Source organism: Gobius niger (genome assembly GCF_951799975.1).
Source record: "Gobius niger genome assembly, chromosome: 11".
Lineage (NCBI taxonomy): Eukaryota > Metazoa > Chordata > Actinopteri > Gobiiformes > Gobiidae > Gobius > Gobius niger.
Genome location: NC_136862.1, coordinates 7030611 through 7046301, shown reverse-complemented (window position 1 = coordinate 7046301; position 15691 = coordinate 7030611). Strand labels below are relative to the sequence as shown.

General features: G+C 40.5%; 1 long non-coding RNA gene across 1 annotated transcript; it reads left to right on the top strand.

The window, feature by feature from the left end:
• Positions 1-8661: 8661 nt before the first annotated feature.
• On the top strand, positions 8662-10579 carry LOC306970469. The gene is made up of 3 exons (XR_013793397.1): positions 8662-8847; positions 9750-9777; positions 9855-10579. It is a non-coding gene; the product is annotated as an uncharacterized lncRNA (long non-coding RNA).
• Positions 10580-15691: the final 5112 nt, after the last annotated feature.

The window sequence follows — 15691 nt, the reverse complement described above, 5'->3', positions numbered from 1 at the left end:
GATCGTGTAAAGCAGGGGTAGGCAACGTCAGGCCCGGGGGCCAAATCCGGCCCTCCACCACAGAACCTCTGGCCCCCAAGATGATTTTGAGAAATATTATTATGCAAATAAGAGATCAAATCCCTGTAAAAGTTGTCTGAAAATGCGAGAAATAGTGTCAGTATTTTAAAAATATTCTGTCAGAACATCCCACTTTGTCATATATAATGTTAAACAGTGATTATTTCACTGGTGAGGGACCCAAAAGTGGGTCACAGAACCATTTTCAGTGGGTTACAAGTCTGTGGGAACATTAATTCTATATTTTCCATCTGAAACACTAACTGTGTCTTTCATTTTATTCGATGTATGACTAACTACATTTTTATTTGGGTCCTCGGCTTGTCATCTGAGGGTAATAGTGGCTCCCAAAGCCCTGCCACTTGGCAACCACTGATGTAAAACATTGGCATTTGCAGAAAATGGTTCTTTACTTTGGGCCACAATGTTGAGGTTCGGCCCTTGGGTGTTTTGGGAATGATGAAAATCGGCCCTCCACGACGCAAACTTGCCTACCCCTGGTGTAAAAGCTCACATAACTGTATTTATGTAAGTATTAATCATAGACATATTATTAATAGACCGTCCTTACTCACTCCTCCCCGTTTGACGAAATAAATACTTTCAAGGGGGTAATCATGGCTGATTTACAGACTTACACCCCCAGCTCTGATGAAGCATGTTCCTAAAAAGGGCATAAGGGCGGGATCTTCACTGTAGACTCCGCCCTTATGTGACATGTAGTTCGTGCAGCTCCAATGCTAATAGTCCGACCCTGATTAGTACGAGATTTCAAAAAATGTTCAGCCTGGTTTCCTTAACTGTAACTAACCCAGCGTCATCACAAAAGGAATATCTAGCTGTATAAAGTTTAAGAAAAATAGAAACCAGGCTTTAAAAGTTGTTTTTAACTCGTCTAAAGTGCAATGCTTTCCAATGGGAGACTAGCGGCTATATGGAGGTACTACAGCAATGGCGGCCTCTAGTATCGTCGTCACAAAGCAGAGCATTGCATTTTCAAAATAATATCAAATCAAAAAAGGCCACAATATGTCAAGTATCACAGCTTTAAAGGCTTTACTAGGCAGTCAAGGATCTTTTACAGTTTCAAGGATTTTTGTCCTTTCTTCCTTCCAAAAAATCTTCCAGGAATGAGAGATTTCTGGGCTGCCTCGCACACACTGCTCTTTAGAGGGTCATCCACAGATCTGTGGTGTTTAGGTCAAGAGACTGTGAAGGACGCGGCAAAACTGCACGTCTTGATATAAAACATGCTGGATTCTGAGGTGTGTTTAGGATCATTATACATTTGTAGAAGCCACTTCAGTTGCAAGTGTTACGCTTTCCTCCACAATTTGGCTGCAATTCAACCCCAAAGCATGATGGAGGCCACTTTTTCTGTGGCCTTTTTTTTCTCTTTCCTTTTATGTTATTTTGAAAATGTAAAAGATGAAAATAAATCTGCGCTCTTGCTTCATCGTTCACAATAATTGAATTTTTGGTCCGGGATGCCTAAGTATATCACAAATTGTTTCACACATAAACCTACACAAAAATCCAGAAATCTCTTATCATTTCCAACTAATTTATCCGTCTGAGCACATTCAGCATCTCAACCTAGGATTCCCCAATTTCCCTCAAACCAAACAGATGATTCTGAAAAAAGCCAACCACCAGAGCTACACACGAGCCTTTAAATCTTAATGAACCCGGACTTAATAAAACATATTTAGCAAGGCTTGCCCTTTGCTCGCACATCTCATCAAACACGCACCGGGCCATAACTTCATTTTTTTCATCTCCATCATGTCCTGGAGAGACGCTTGTTTTCCCCTTGCCTCTTTGATACCGCGGACCTCCTTTGGCGTCGTCTTATTAGTACAATTATTTTGCAGTCGGCGTGAATAAAAACATCTCTCCAACCGTGCACCATCAAACGTCAAAGTCCTTTTTTTTTTGTGTTTTGGTGAGCCCTCTCAGCAAGCGAGCGCACGGGCAGATTACGCCAACTAATGATCCGCTGTTAGCGCCCTGTTTCATTTCAATCCAATTATTTAAACACAGCCAATTAACTTGATGAATTGTACTAATTAATGGATATTGCTTTTTTAGATTGTAGTTTTTTTTAAGCCCGAGCCGCCGGTGCCAAATCTCGTCCCGTGTTTCCCCAACAATGCTAGCTTGGTAGCGTTCCCATGGAGCGCTGATTGAGGAGAAGCTTGCGACAATGCGGTGGAAAATTTGTTGGCAACGCAAGACGTACACGAAGCGTTTGATTACGAGTGACTCTTTCGGATTGGCTGGGGTCGGGGGAGGCGATGGGAAGTCGCAAGACAGATCCAGTGTGATTTATTTATTTTTTTGTCAAAGAAGCGCCTGTTGGAGGTCTTGGCACCGGCGTCGGTTTGGCAGGGAAATGGAACGCATGCTGCCTCGCGCGGTTAATGGAGATGCGGAGCCCTGGCCCTCCTGAGAGCCTGATATTGATAGGATATTGTTGTCTTTCCAGCGGACTGAATATTGGATTGGTGCAGGGAGATGTGGCTTTGTGAAATGGGGAATCCAAGATTGGAAAACAAAGGCATTGTATGAGGTGTGCAGGTTCATTGCACGTTGGTAATCATCACAGGTGGCAATAAGACGATTAAAAAAAAAAAAAAAAGCCTTAGGATGTTCTTGCAATACACAAAAGAATAGATTACGTTTAGTACACACTGTATACATGCATATTTACAGACATGGAGGAAGATTTTGAAGTGGCCCCATGTGACTTCAGACTGGACTCTCTGATTACTGCTGGCCTCCCGTTACTTTCCTATGAGGGATTGGCGGTGACATGACCCAGCTCAGCGAGGAAAACCCAGAGGAAAATTTTCTGGCTCAAGTTTGTCTTTTTTTAAACTCAGGAGACAACATTGAGTCTCTCATTTTGATCTCAAACTAGTTTCAGATTTGTCTGATTAATTTCTTGTTTGTTTCTCCTAAAATTCACTAGGAGCAATAAGGGAGAAAACAAAATAAGCTCTATTAGAGACATAGGTGAGAAATTGTTGCTGTTGCTCATATTGGTCCACCATGGAGCCATTAAAGAGTGCTATAATAAAAGAGATACAATGGAGAAATAATACTGTTTAAAATAATCACACATAAAATTATCAACAAAGGCCTTTATTTAAAAACTTGGCAACAAGAAAATCACTTTTTTTTGGCCTATACAGTGCACCCTTTTTCTACATCATTAAAAAAAAAAAAAAGACAGTTTGTGCGCATTGCACGGATCATCGCTGTAAGAGACCACATGGCAATGTCCAGCTGCTAGACAGTGAGCTAAACATTTTATGCCAAGATCAACGTCCTGGACGCCTTAGAGGAGTATAAGAGTAATTTCTCCTGCCTCTGCACAATGGAAGGCACGCCGCACTATCGCGCTGTTAAAAGGAATAGGCCACCGTTTTTCCATACTGAGATATGTTCTTACCTTAGCTTTGACAAGTTCTTTAGGACCTGTCTGGTCTTCACCCGTGCCTTCAGTCACGTAAACACAGCACAGACGGCGTTAGCATTTAGCCTCTCCCTCTCTCCTCTATAGCTCCAAAACAGGTCAAGATAGAAGCTACCAAGCTCTTCCACGTTTTCCCTATTTAAATATGGTTACGTGAAGTGTTCCACTACAAAGTATAATTACTCAAAATTAAACAATGTGGATTTTCTAAACGGGTAGAAGGGGGAACTATATTGCAAGGCATAATAATACCAGGAGTAGTTCGAAATCCGCGCAGTAATATCTTCACTTCACTGTGCGGATGCCAAACTACTCCTACTTTGTAGTGTAACACTTCACGTAACCATATTTAAATAGGGAAAACGTGGAAGAGCTCGGTAGCTTCTATCTTGACCTGTTTTGGAGCTATAGAGGAGAGAGGGAGAGGCTAAATGCTAACGCCGTCTGCGCTGTGTTTACGTGACTGAAGGCACGGGTGAAGACCAGACAGGTCCTAAAGAACTCGTCAAAGCTAAGGTAAGAACATATCTCAGGATGTAAAAACGGTGGCCTATTCCTTTAACAACTCAACTCCCTCCGGCAATGAAAATGATCAGCTGTGCAAGCCATGAACAGATGAAATATACTGAGCCCGAAAAGTCTCAACCATTTTGTATAACTAACTATTGTGACAGGCCGACTGGCAGCCTAAAAGGCAAACAGGCGCCAAGAACAAGCGCCGACCACGAAACGTTATTGATCACTCACACAGTCCACAGTCTTTGAAGCTCTCTGACGACATTTGTTTATCAGGGCTTTCTTTATTTTTGATTTCTCCACCGATGTCCATCCAGGTAAAGTGCTGCAATGCATGATGTACGCTGAAACATAGATAACATAGATAGATTTTAAGCAAGGAGAATTGATCTTCATCCTAAAATGCGTTACTAAAACTTACTCATGATCGCATCAACTTTGGGCTTCTCGAGGACTCTTTTCCCTTCAGGAGCCTTTCCATGCTTTCCAAATGCAACAGCATGGGAACACTCCTCTGCTGAGAAAAATTCATCGAAAAGTAGATGAAATAGTCGAAAGCAGTCTTTTCGAGCTTCTGCATGTATAGCTGCCAGCCGGGTGCGAGAGAGAAAAAGACCGCTATCTGGATATAGTTCTTTCATCCTCGTCTGTGTTGTTGGTTTTACATTTGTGTGGGGCAATATTTGATCCATTTTATCCACAAAGGTACGGAGTGCATCAATGTGGTCACCACCTGCAACAGAAAACATAAAATACACACAAAGTAAGTCCAATTGAGTTATTTAATTGCTCAATTATTCATTCATGCCCACACATAGTGGCCTGTTACCTTTATAACTTAAAATGCTATTTTTTAAACTAACAATAATTGCCTTGAGTCAATAGAGTTTGGTTCAAGGCAATGGAAAAATTAGAGAGGCTGAAATCATGGTGCAACGTACAAAGAAACATATTTGATTTTCCAGGAAAGCCTTGTTACAATTTGCATTTGACCACTTAGACCAGTGGTTTCCAAAGTGGGGGTCGAGGTCCCCAGATGATTTCCAGATGTAATAAAAAGAAAAGTGATGTTTTTTGTATATTTTTTGGATTAAAACAGCATATAAATTATGAAATTCTTTCATTTAATTTGTTTAAATACATATTAACTTGATTAAAAATGCTTTTTTAAACCCTAATGTAGCATAAGAGGAAACAACTTTATGTAGGGGGGGTCCTGAGTTGATTACGTGTCAATTTTTGGGGTCCCAGCCCAAAAGTTTGGGAACGCCTGACTTAGATAACCACCAAATTAACACTCTGCTTTTTCAGTCAAAGTCTACTTTTCCCAAAGTAAATTATTTTAAACAGCTATTAAAACAAATACTTACTCAAAGTGTCCAGGAGATCTTGTAGTTTTGTATTCCTCTCCTTTAACCTTTCCACCTCTGCTTCACATTTCTTGCATGGCTTCCAGACACTGTCTTTCTCACATGGGCTGTCAACAGGCAAAGTGTCAGCAGAATCAGAGGAACTGGTGTTTTCTGCTCGATTAACAGTAGAGGGAGAGCAAAGCATGCTCAAAAAACTCTCTTTGGCTGTCTGATGAGGAGATAACTGATCACGGTTTAGGGACAACACAGGTGATGGCTGACGTACTGAAGACCTTTGCTGGGAAGCAGGAGACTTCTCCACATGGCTTGGATGGAAGGTAGCAGAAGTCGGGTTCATAGCAGAGGGACTGAAGAAGGCATCAGGCATGTATCTATACTGTTGAGGGTTTGGCAACATTTGCAAATGAGAGTGTGGCTGTGCATAAGGGAACTCAAAAGGCCAGAGAGGAGGCTGTAGAGAGGATCTCTCGAGTGGAGGTGGTTTGTCAGGAAGCTGATGTGGAGCGGTCTGTAGAGGAGATGACTGGGGTGGAGTCAGAAGCGGTGCTGGAGGAGACGGTAAAGCTGGAGACCAGAGAGAAGATGGTTGGTGGTGAGCAGTGCTAGCTTTTTGTGATGACAATGATGGCTGTTGAAGAGAAGCCTGGATGGAAGAGGATTGTTGTGGAGTAGACTCTAGTGATGAAGGATGATTGTAGAATTTCTTTGCAGCGATGTCCATCTTTTTAGATGTTTTTTTCCCTTTCATTTGGTCATCTGCATTTCCTACATATTCCACTGTAGCATTGTAGAACTTTTTATCAGACCATCTTGCGAGAACATCATCTCCTGGCTTTAGATCTTCAAAGGAGTGTATGGGTTTTTCATTTTTATGAATAACATCTGCTATATTAAATATCTTAGCAGTATAGCCATCTTCAAATGCCAGAAACACAAAACAACCTAAAAGAAATTGAGAAAAATACAATATTAAATAACATTCTCACTGTATGTGTTTATTTAAATTTTAAATTAATTCTCTTACTCAGGGCCCTTACATATAAAGCTCAGAATTGGGACATCACTGTCAAATTGCTCAACTTTGCATTTAAAGGCTATATATTTGCTGTAATGGCCCTGCAGCTTTTACAGTTGTTCCAGTCTTTTTGTTGTTTTTTTGCATCGTTTAGGCAATGGCCGCAACGCTAGGGGCTGACAAACGGGGAGGAGTGAGGAGAGTCTATTAATATTATGTCTATGTGTTCAGGCCATTTTTATATAGACATTTGTCAAGCTTCAATCATGGCAGATTTCAACTGTTTGGTAAAAATACAGTGTAGGAGTTCGAGCATAACTTACCATCCTGGGTTGTTTTTGGAGAAAGAGGATGTGGTTGAAAAATCTCAGACTTTTTCGGTGGTATCCGGTCTCTTTTAGGCAATTTTCTTTTTTCTTCTTGGCCCTCCATACTGTAATACAAAAAAGGGAATATTTGTTAGCTGCAGTGTAATTTTGTCAGCTAACTTCTTTTGTAGACAGTGATTTTCTCCTTCTATCATTAGCCTACTTCAGAATGGCTAACATTGAGCTAAGCTAGCATAAGGCGCTGCTACATTGGCGCAAATGCCATCGCACTTAGATCGCCAAATTAATGTAGCAATTGTTGACACACACAAACATAATTTTTCAATTGTAAGCTCACCGCCTTTTTCGACTCCGACCTCGGGTACTTGTTCGCTCCATTCGTGATCATCCAGCAGTAAGTCTGCTTTCTGCTCTTGACCGCGGCGCTGACTACCGGTCGTTAACTTTGAAGCAACCAATCACGACTCGCCATCTGAAGCGGGACACATTTCTTAGCCAATGAGGCCAATTACCCATCTGGATATCTCGCGCTAACTCACTGATGATCTGTTCACTTTCTCCTGAAAGACCGGAGAAAAAAGGAGTCTACAGTACACTGGGTAAGTCACTATTACACTACTGTTTGTGCTTAAAATAAATCATAGGCTTAATCTCCACACACACCTCCTCTAGTTGGAGGAGGCGAGGTGAGCTCTAAACACGCACATAGTGCAAGGCATCTTACGCGATAACAGTGAAGCTAAGGTAACGTTAGCATTTAAGTAAACACCCGACTACAATATTTTTTTCTTTACCTTTCTTGTGTTCTTAACCAAGTAGCCTTCCTCGACTGTCCACCTGCTGCCTGATGCTCTGCTCCTACAGCAATTAGGCCTCCATGAATGTAAAACTGTTTTCTCTGTGATGCTAACAATGCTAATGTTGCTAACGTCTCACAGCCTAACGACAGCAATCTGCGCTCTCTTTGATTTGTTACAATTTAACACATCACAAATAGAGCCAGACTGATCGGGTTATTAAAATCGGGTTGCTAAAATGAGGGATGCCATTAAGAAATACTTCCAATTCAACTGCTGGCTTTCTGCTTGTCCGAAAAAGGAATTTTCCAGCTCAGAGTTCAATCTCCTAGGACGAATGAGACGCCCCATTATTTTAGTATGTTCTGGTCGGTAACATGGTGTACCGTTTCAACATCTTTGTATATATTTATTTTAATGATTAACGTTGGGGCGTTCTTTGGCTTGGCGGAACTAAAGTTAACCCTGGAGACACGTTTCCACAGGGACGCGAGTAGGTGACGGACTGTAGTTTATTTTATTACCGTATAAGAACGAACTACCTGCAGCGTAGTCCCAAGGTCTTAAATGGTAAAAAAAAAAAAAAAAAATGTATGCAAAAACGTACTATATTTCCTGTGCATGGGTCTTACCATTGTCATTTGATTTTAGCGATGTTTCTTGTCAAGTATACTAGTTCCTAAGTAAATCCGTGCGCAAGTTTATCCTCTGATTTTCTCTAGCTGTATTTTATTTATTATTTTCTTTAAATGACCTAATATTACATATGTAATTGGCCTACAATGGCATTAAAAGGGTATTAATATTAAACTCTTGAATTTAATGTTACCAAACCTGGAGATACACTGTCTTTTCATGATAACCATCACAACTGCTTATGATTGATCTGTTCAATTTACGTGTTTCATTATTCTTGACAAAAAAAATTGGTACGTAATAATCGACTTACCTGAGTTGCTGCTCATTTGACACGCGCCTCCTTGGAGTTGAACCTGTACAAATGCCCGTATTTTACACACGAGTTGCAATGAGGGAATAAATAAGTGTACACATAATACTTGGAGAATAATGTAACATTAAAGGAAAAAAATGGAAGTATACTTAAATCATTGCCTACATTAATTGTGTAATATCTTGCCTAATCTTTTTTTTTTTTTTTCTAATTCATAGATATCCAAAACAAGCTTTGAAAAAAATGACACACAAGCAGCCTGATCCTCGGTGGAGAAGAAAAGTAAAGTCTCAAGAACAGGCATCGAAGAGATACAGGAAAAAGGTAATCTATAACGGCAGTTCCCACCCTGTTTTGGGATTAGTGGTACCAGTTTTGGAGAGTAACTAAATACATTAAATACAATACTAAAATATGTATTCAGAATACTAATTTTGTGTAACTGTATTCAGGTACAAATACTATCTCATTTGAGAGTATTTCATAGTTGCTTCTCAAATGCCAAAGGAAATACATTGCAATATTCATAGTCGTAAAATTAGAAGCTAAACATTCATTAAAATCCATCCATCCATTTTCTTCCGCTTTATCCGGGGCCGGGTCGCGTGGGCAGCAGTCTCAGCAGAGATGCCCAAACTTCCCGGTCCACACACACCTCCTCCAGCTGTTCTGGGGGGACCCCGAGACAACACCACACCAGCTCGGAGACATAGTCCCACCAGCGTGTCCTGGGTCTTCCACTAGGCCATGTCCCACTAGGACAAGCATTTTTACATTAAAATGTAAAAAAAAATACTGATTATCCGACTTTCGTACTAAAATAAACCTTTTTAAACCGCCTTAACATAATGCCCATGCGAGTCATGTGAACTGTGATCTGATTGGTCAAACGTAATAGTTGGTTCTGTATATTTTGAATCACTCAGCATATTTATTCAAAAATATAATGCAACTCAAGGTGATAGTATTCCGAATACAGTACAATACACTGATTTGGCAAAGTAGCTGAATACTACAAAAGTATTCAGAGTGTTCTGTAACTGAATACAATTTCAAACTATTCTCTCCAACACTGGTGGTACTCATTTTGGTATTTTGTCCTTGAATGTACGATCCTGGACTACACTATGTTTTAGACAGAATGATCTTAATATCTCCTTATCTCTTAATTGTATTTCTATTCATAAATGTGGATTATTAATATAATCTTTCATTTTTCCCTGTAGCAAGCCATTCAATCACAGGAATCTACAGGTACATTAAAAAAACAAATTATTGTGTAGCCTCACTGTACTATGATATTTATTTATTTTTGTATATATATTTCTTAGACTCTACAGATGAGGAACAACTTGTGGAAGCAGCAGCACATGAGGCTTCAACTACTACTGAGGATGGTGAAGATGACTTCCCTGCAGAGTCTTCAACGGAGTCACCCATCCCTTCGTCCGAGACTGAATCCATGAGCACACCGGATCACCAGACAGAATATGCAGAGAATGAGCAACACTTTGATGACCCTTTTGTCTATGAGGACACCTCTGAGTGTGATTCACAGGAGGATGGGGAATTTAGTGCCTGTGAGGACTCCAAAAATGGCCCCCTTTATACCAATGCACCAATGTCTATTGCGGAAAGCCTTATTCTCATTATGACATTTGCCACCAGACACAAATTAACAGGAAAGGCATTGAATGACTTGATCAAACTTATTAGTGTACACTGTCCTCCTGATGTACAGACTGAATGCCTTCAAAATCTACAGAAATTTAAAGAGTTTTTTGATAGTTCATCATCTTCCTCTTTGCTGTTGCACAAATATTGTAGTGTTTGTTTTGTTTCAATGGAAAGTTCAGACCCAAATTGCAAGTCCTGTGCAGCTGATCTAACAAAAGAAGGTGCCACCTCCCATTTTATTGAAGTTTCTATCGAAGCACAACTAAGATCATTGTTTGCTAAAGATGGGTTTGAGGAAGAGCTTATGTTTAGGTTCAAAAGACAGAAAAAAAGGTATGACACAATAGAGGACATTTATGATGGTGAGATTTATCAGAAGCTTGTACAATGTAATGGGCCTCTTTCTGATCCCAAAAATATTTCTCTTACCTGGAACACAGACGGAATACCCATCTTCAAGTCATCTAAGTTTTCAGTTTGGCCTTTTTATTGTGTTATAAATGAATTGAGCTTTGTTCAACGCACAAAACGAGAGAATATGATCTTTGCAGGACTTTGGTTTGGGGATTCTAAGCCTTCTATGCTAACATTTCTGGAACCTCTGGTGGGAACTCTGAACAAGTTACAAGAAGATGGAACTACAGTGAAATTTGCAGGAGCACAGTTGCCCTTTACATGCAAGGTTTTCACTATTGCAGGAACGTGTGATTTACCGGCTAAGTCTATGGTGCTTAACACAGTTCAATTCAATGGAAGGTTTGGATGCCAAAAATGTGAACAGCCGGGGAAAACTGTAAAAACAGGAGAGAGAGGCCATGTACATGCGTTTCCTTTTCAAACTGACGACCCAAAAGGCCCTCCTCGCACCCACAACAGCTTCATAGAACATGCTAAAGTAGCATATGAGTCCGATAGCGTTGTCCAAGGAGTGAAAGGACCCACGTATCTAAGCAGACTAAAGAGCTATGATCTAGTGCTCGGCACAGCTATAGACTACATGCACTGTGTATTATTAGGAGTTATGCGAACACTGATGTTTCTGTGGTTTTCCACTGAGTTTTCTCGCTGTGATTTTAGTATGGCAAGGTCAGTCAAAGAAGTTGATAAAAGAATGAATGAAATTCGTCCAACATTTTTCATAAGATTTCCACGTTCAGTGTTCTCTCATCGAATGTTCTTCAAAGCATCGGAGTATCGGTCAATTTTGTTGTATTTTGGACCTGCTGTATTTCGTGGAATTCTATTGGACCTCTATTACAACCACTTCCTGCTTCTTAGTGAGGCCGTCTTCATTCTACTTATGGAAACTATAACACCTGCACAAGTAGATCACGCTGAAAGACTGCTGTGGAATTTTTGTTCACAAATTAATGTCCTTTACGGTGAACGATATATGACGGCCACAATGCATCTGCTTGTTCATTTAGCAGATGGTGTAAGACATCTTGGTCCTCTATGGACACATTCTTGCTTTCATTTTGAGGACAAAAATGGCCACTTGCTCCGACTTATACATGGCACCCAAAATATTCCAATTCAAATGGTGAGGGCTGTGAAAATTGTACAAAATCTTCCCTGTATCACACAAACCATTAAGCTTAATAGTCTTGCAGCAGATTTCTTGGCTAAAATGATTGGTGATAGTGGTTATCAAAGAAATTCTGCCAAGAGTGTGTCAATGACTGGGGCATCATACAGTCTATGCCTAAATGCTGATCTTCTGCACCTTCTGCAACAGACTATAGGGGAGCAAATGCCTCATTGTATTGTCAAGGCTTTTAACAGGGCACAAATAGGAAAAACACTTTACACTTCCAAAAAGTATGTAAAAGCCAAGCGGAGAAATAATTGTACAGTGTTATTTAAGGACGGGGCTCAGATTAAATATGGGCAGATTGAACTATTGTTTTTGTACAATGAAATACATCTTGCAATTGTCAATGAATTCTCTGTTACTGGTAGAAACCTGTTACATGACACTCAGACAGGTGGAACATGCTTTCATATTGTCAGTCTAATGGAGATGCCTGTAAAAAGAACAGTTGTTTCCCTTGAAAATATTTTGGGCAAGTTAATGTTTATTGATCTGTCCTCAATGCCTGGCATTGTCTTTGTTGCACATTTCCCAAACAAACTTGAAAGGGACCTCTAAAATGATTATTGCTGTGTTCTCAATAAATTGCAAATGAATGGACATGATTTTCTGGGTGACTAATTGTTTTAAGATATTTTCAATATGGTTTGAGCAACACATTTCTAAAATGTTCTGATATGACTGAAAACAGATATATCACTACTTAAAGAGCAACTAGACACCAGATCAACTTATTTTTTGCTGATAAACTGCTTAAATGGATGTTGAAATTGTATTGTCTACATGTTACTGTCTATATTATTATTAGACATTTTAGGGGTAACTAACAAAACCATCCTTTTGTGCCTAAAAACGAGTGGTTTGTTAATTCACAAACTACATTTACTCCATTTGAATGTTGTGATTGGCTACTGAGGTAGAAGTTCACATCATCAGCTCTGCCACACATGCGTGTCTGAGCACCTAAGAGCAACGCTCCTTTTAGCTGCTTTTTCAAATAAGAGAGCTGAGTAAGGCTGGTAACTGATATTTAGATCTTTAAACGTTCACACACTTTATTCCTGATATCATCTGACATCTCTAAGTCTTAGTTCCAAACGATTTGAAATCAAAATATCTGCATGCCTAACACCATGACCAAGGATATCGGCATGAGACTATTTTGAGTTCAGTCTGAAATCTCACCGGTTTCTTTCCATGAGACCAAATTAAGAAGTAGACAGGAGTGACATTGAGACTAGGTTAAGGTAAAAGTGAGATCTTTGTCATATCTCCACTGGAGTCCAAACTGAGCTTTTGTTGGCCTTGTTGCTCGGAGAAAAAGATGAGAAACAGGAGCAATACGCTTAAGACTTATACAAGGCTCAAAATGGTTTCAAGTTTGTCTAGGAGCCAAACTTGAAACCATTTTGAGATCTCTTTTCTGTATTCTCTTTCCTCTGGGAAGTACCGTATATTTCGGACTATAAGTCGCCCCAGAGTATAAGACGCACCAGCCAAAAACTGCCTAATGAAGAAACAAAACAACAGGCTGAATAGGTGGTGTAGATGGTTAGCTACACGAAACATAAACAACAAACTCAATATGGGTCTGGTATGTTAACGCCACATAAACAGTTCAGATAACTATAGCATAAAGAACATACCAAACTCTCGATCTCTCTCCAAATCACTAAATCTATTGAAATGGTCATCCTTGTGTCACTTCTGAACAATCGCCTTGTCAACTACCTGGACGTGGAGGCGTAACTGCACCATTGACAAGCCTCTCCCGGCAGCACGTTTTTCAAGCTCTCATTTGCGAACTCGTTTTTTTTTTCTTCGTTTTCTTCATCACAGTAAGACTAACCTCCGCTTTTTGCCAATCCCTCGCAAGTTTCTCGCTTTCTTCTGCTGCTCGATTAGCCTGCAGTGCCCTATTCACCTTATTCCGGACGTTCGCGTGGGCGCCACCATGAATTGTGCCCGCCCCTTTTCTCCTATCTGTTAACATGGGACTGGAGAAGTCCACATAAAATCAGTTACTACACGAAAACAAAGCAGTTTTTCGGCCGCGCAGAGAAACGGTGCAGTGTTGACTTGTTGGTGCAAATGAACATTGGACATTTCACACAAATAAATCGACTAAACATCAGATTTGAGCAGAGAATATTTTCCCTCGTTCTCCGTTTAAATGAACGGGCTTCGCGTTCGACCGGAAGTGTCTGTACAACGGAAGTGCCGGAGTATAAGACGCACTTTTAGTCCGGAGCAATTGAAGGAAAATACGGTGACAAAAAACCAAGATGTAAAATGTTAAAAAATGTAAGTTAAAGGAACTATAGATGAATTGAACAATGGTTGCTAACACAATGAAACACAATACACAAACTAACATAACTAACCTAAGATAATGCACAAAAGCAACAAAACAATACTAGACTCTACACAAAGTCAAAGACTAAATGTATCTCTAACACGAATTCCAAGTCACAGCCGGGCTGAGCTACAGAGACGTAGAGACACAGAGAGACAGAGACACAACTAAATGGCCTGTCTCACCGGAGAGAGTTGCGGAGACTGCCAGTCGCGGGAGTCTCCGCAACTCAGACTGATAGCGTGCCTACAAAGGGCCTATCTCACTCACCTAGAGACGAGTTGGAGACTAGAATTGCTGCTATTCATGGAGAAGTGTCTTCGATATGTCCCCTGGTAATAATCGCATGGAGTGTTTGAGATCTCCTTGGAAGCTGACAGGTCTCGGAGACATTGCAGGGACGTCACAGAAACGTCTCACAGGTTGAGGATAACAAATAGTGTTTGCGACACAACTGCTTGAAACTGCGAAGACCTGTCGGAGACCTCACAGAGGCCATGCGGAGACTTTTTCCAAGTTTACACGCAGTCTCCACTGAAATCAGACTACACGGAGACTCACCTTATTTCCAGTGGATGTCCTTTTGTGATTAAGCAACTTTGCTTAATCAGGATGGCAGGGAGGCGTGTCATTTAAAGGTATGGCGGCTCAGGTGGAATCCCAGGGTTGGCAAAGGTTGGGGCGTCGTACCAATCCCAGCGGAGGGAACTGAAAGAACCATCGTCCAATCAGGAGCCAGGCTTAGAAACAGTCCATCAATGGCTGAGCAGAGCTTCCACAGACAGATTTTAATACACAAGCACAAGGGTTCAGCACAGGAGATGACTTCACAAGTAAACAAAGCCAAAGGACCTAGTGCCGTAACAGGGTCAAACACCAAAAAAATAAAGCAAGTTTCTGATAGGCTGTGACTGGCAGCAAAATATCACGCTGGATGCAACAACTGGGTGGAAACACATTTTTGTCTCGAAGTTAATGGCTGACACAAACGTTTCGAATGAGCCTGCACAAAAAAAAATCCTCATATCTTAAGTTTTTATCTCATTCCACTGTTTAAAATGTATACAGTTTCTGTTATGCATTAGCCGTGAGTCCTCCATGTCGCCTTCAAACATTCATTGTGTAAGACCCTGCTTATCCCTGAAACCGTCTTTATTCAGAAAATATCTACCTGTATCGATTTAACGGACTAAGTTTGGTCAAATCTTTGCGAAAGAATGATATTTTTAAACGTCTAGTTCAAGAATCTTAGTCATTGTTCTTGGATGAGAGGCAACAAAGTCTTTTCCTTATCAACATCACAGCTAAACCTGTATCACTATGGGTCAGACGTGATGCACCTTCTTCACTATCAAAGGTCTTTAATGCCAAACTATCCCTTTAAATGAAATCTTTGGGCCAAACAATGAATTTTTTTAAAAGCAAGCAATAAATATAACTCCAATATCAGTTCATGATGATGACATTGTGTTGTTTCGGTCCGTACATTACTCCAGTGAGCGACGGTGAAATCTAATATCTCTCCGCCACGACGCCATCCC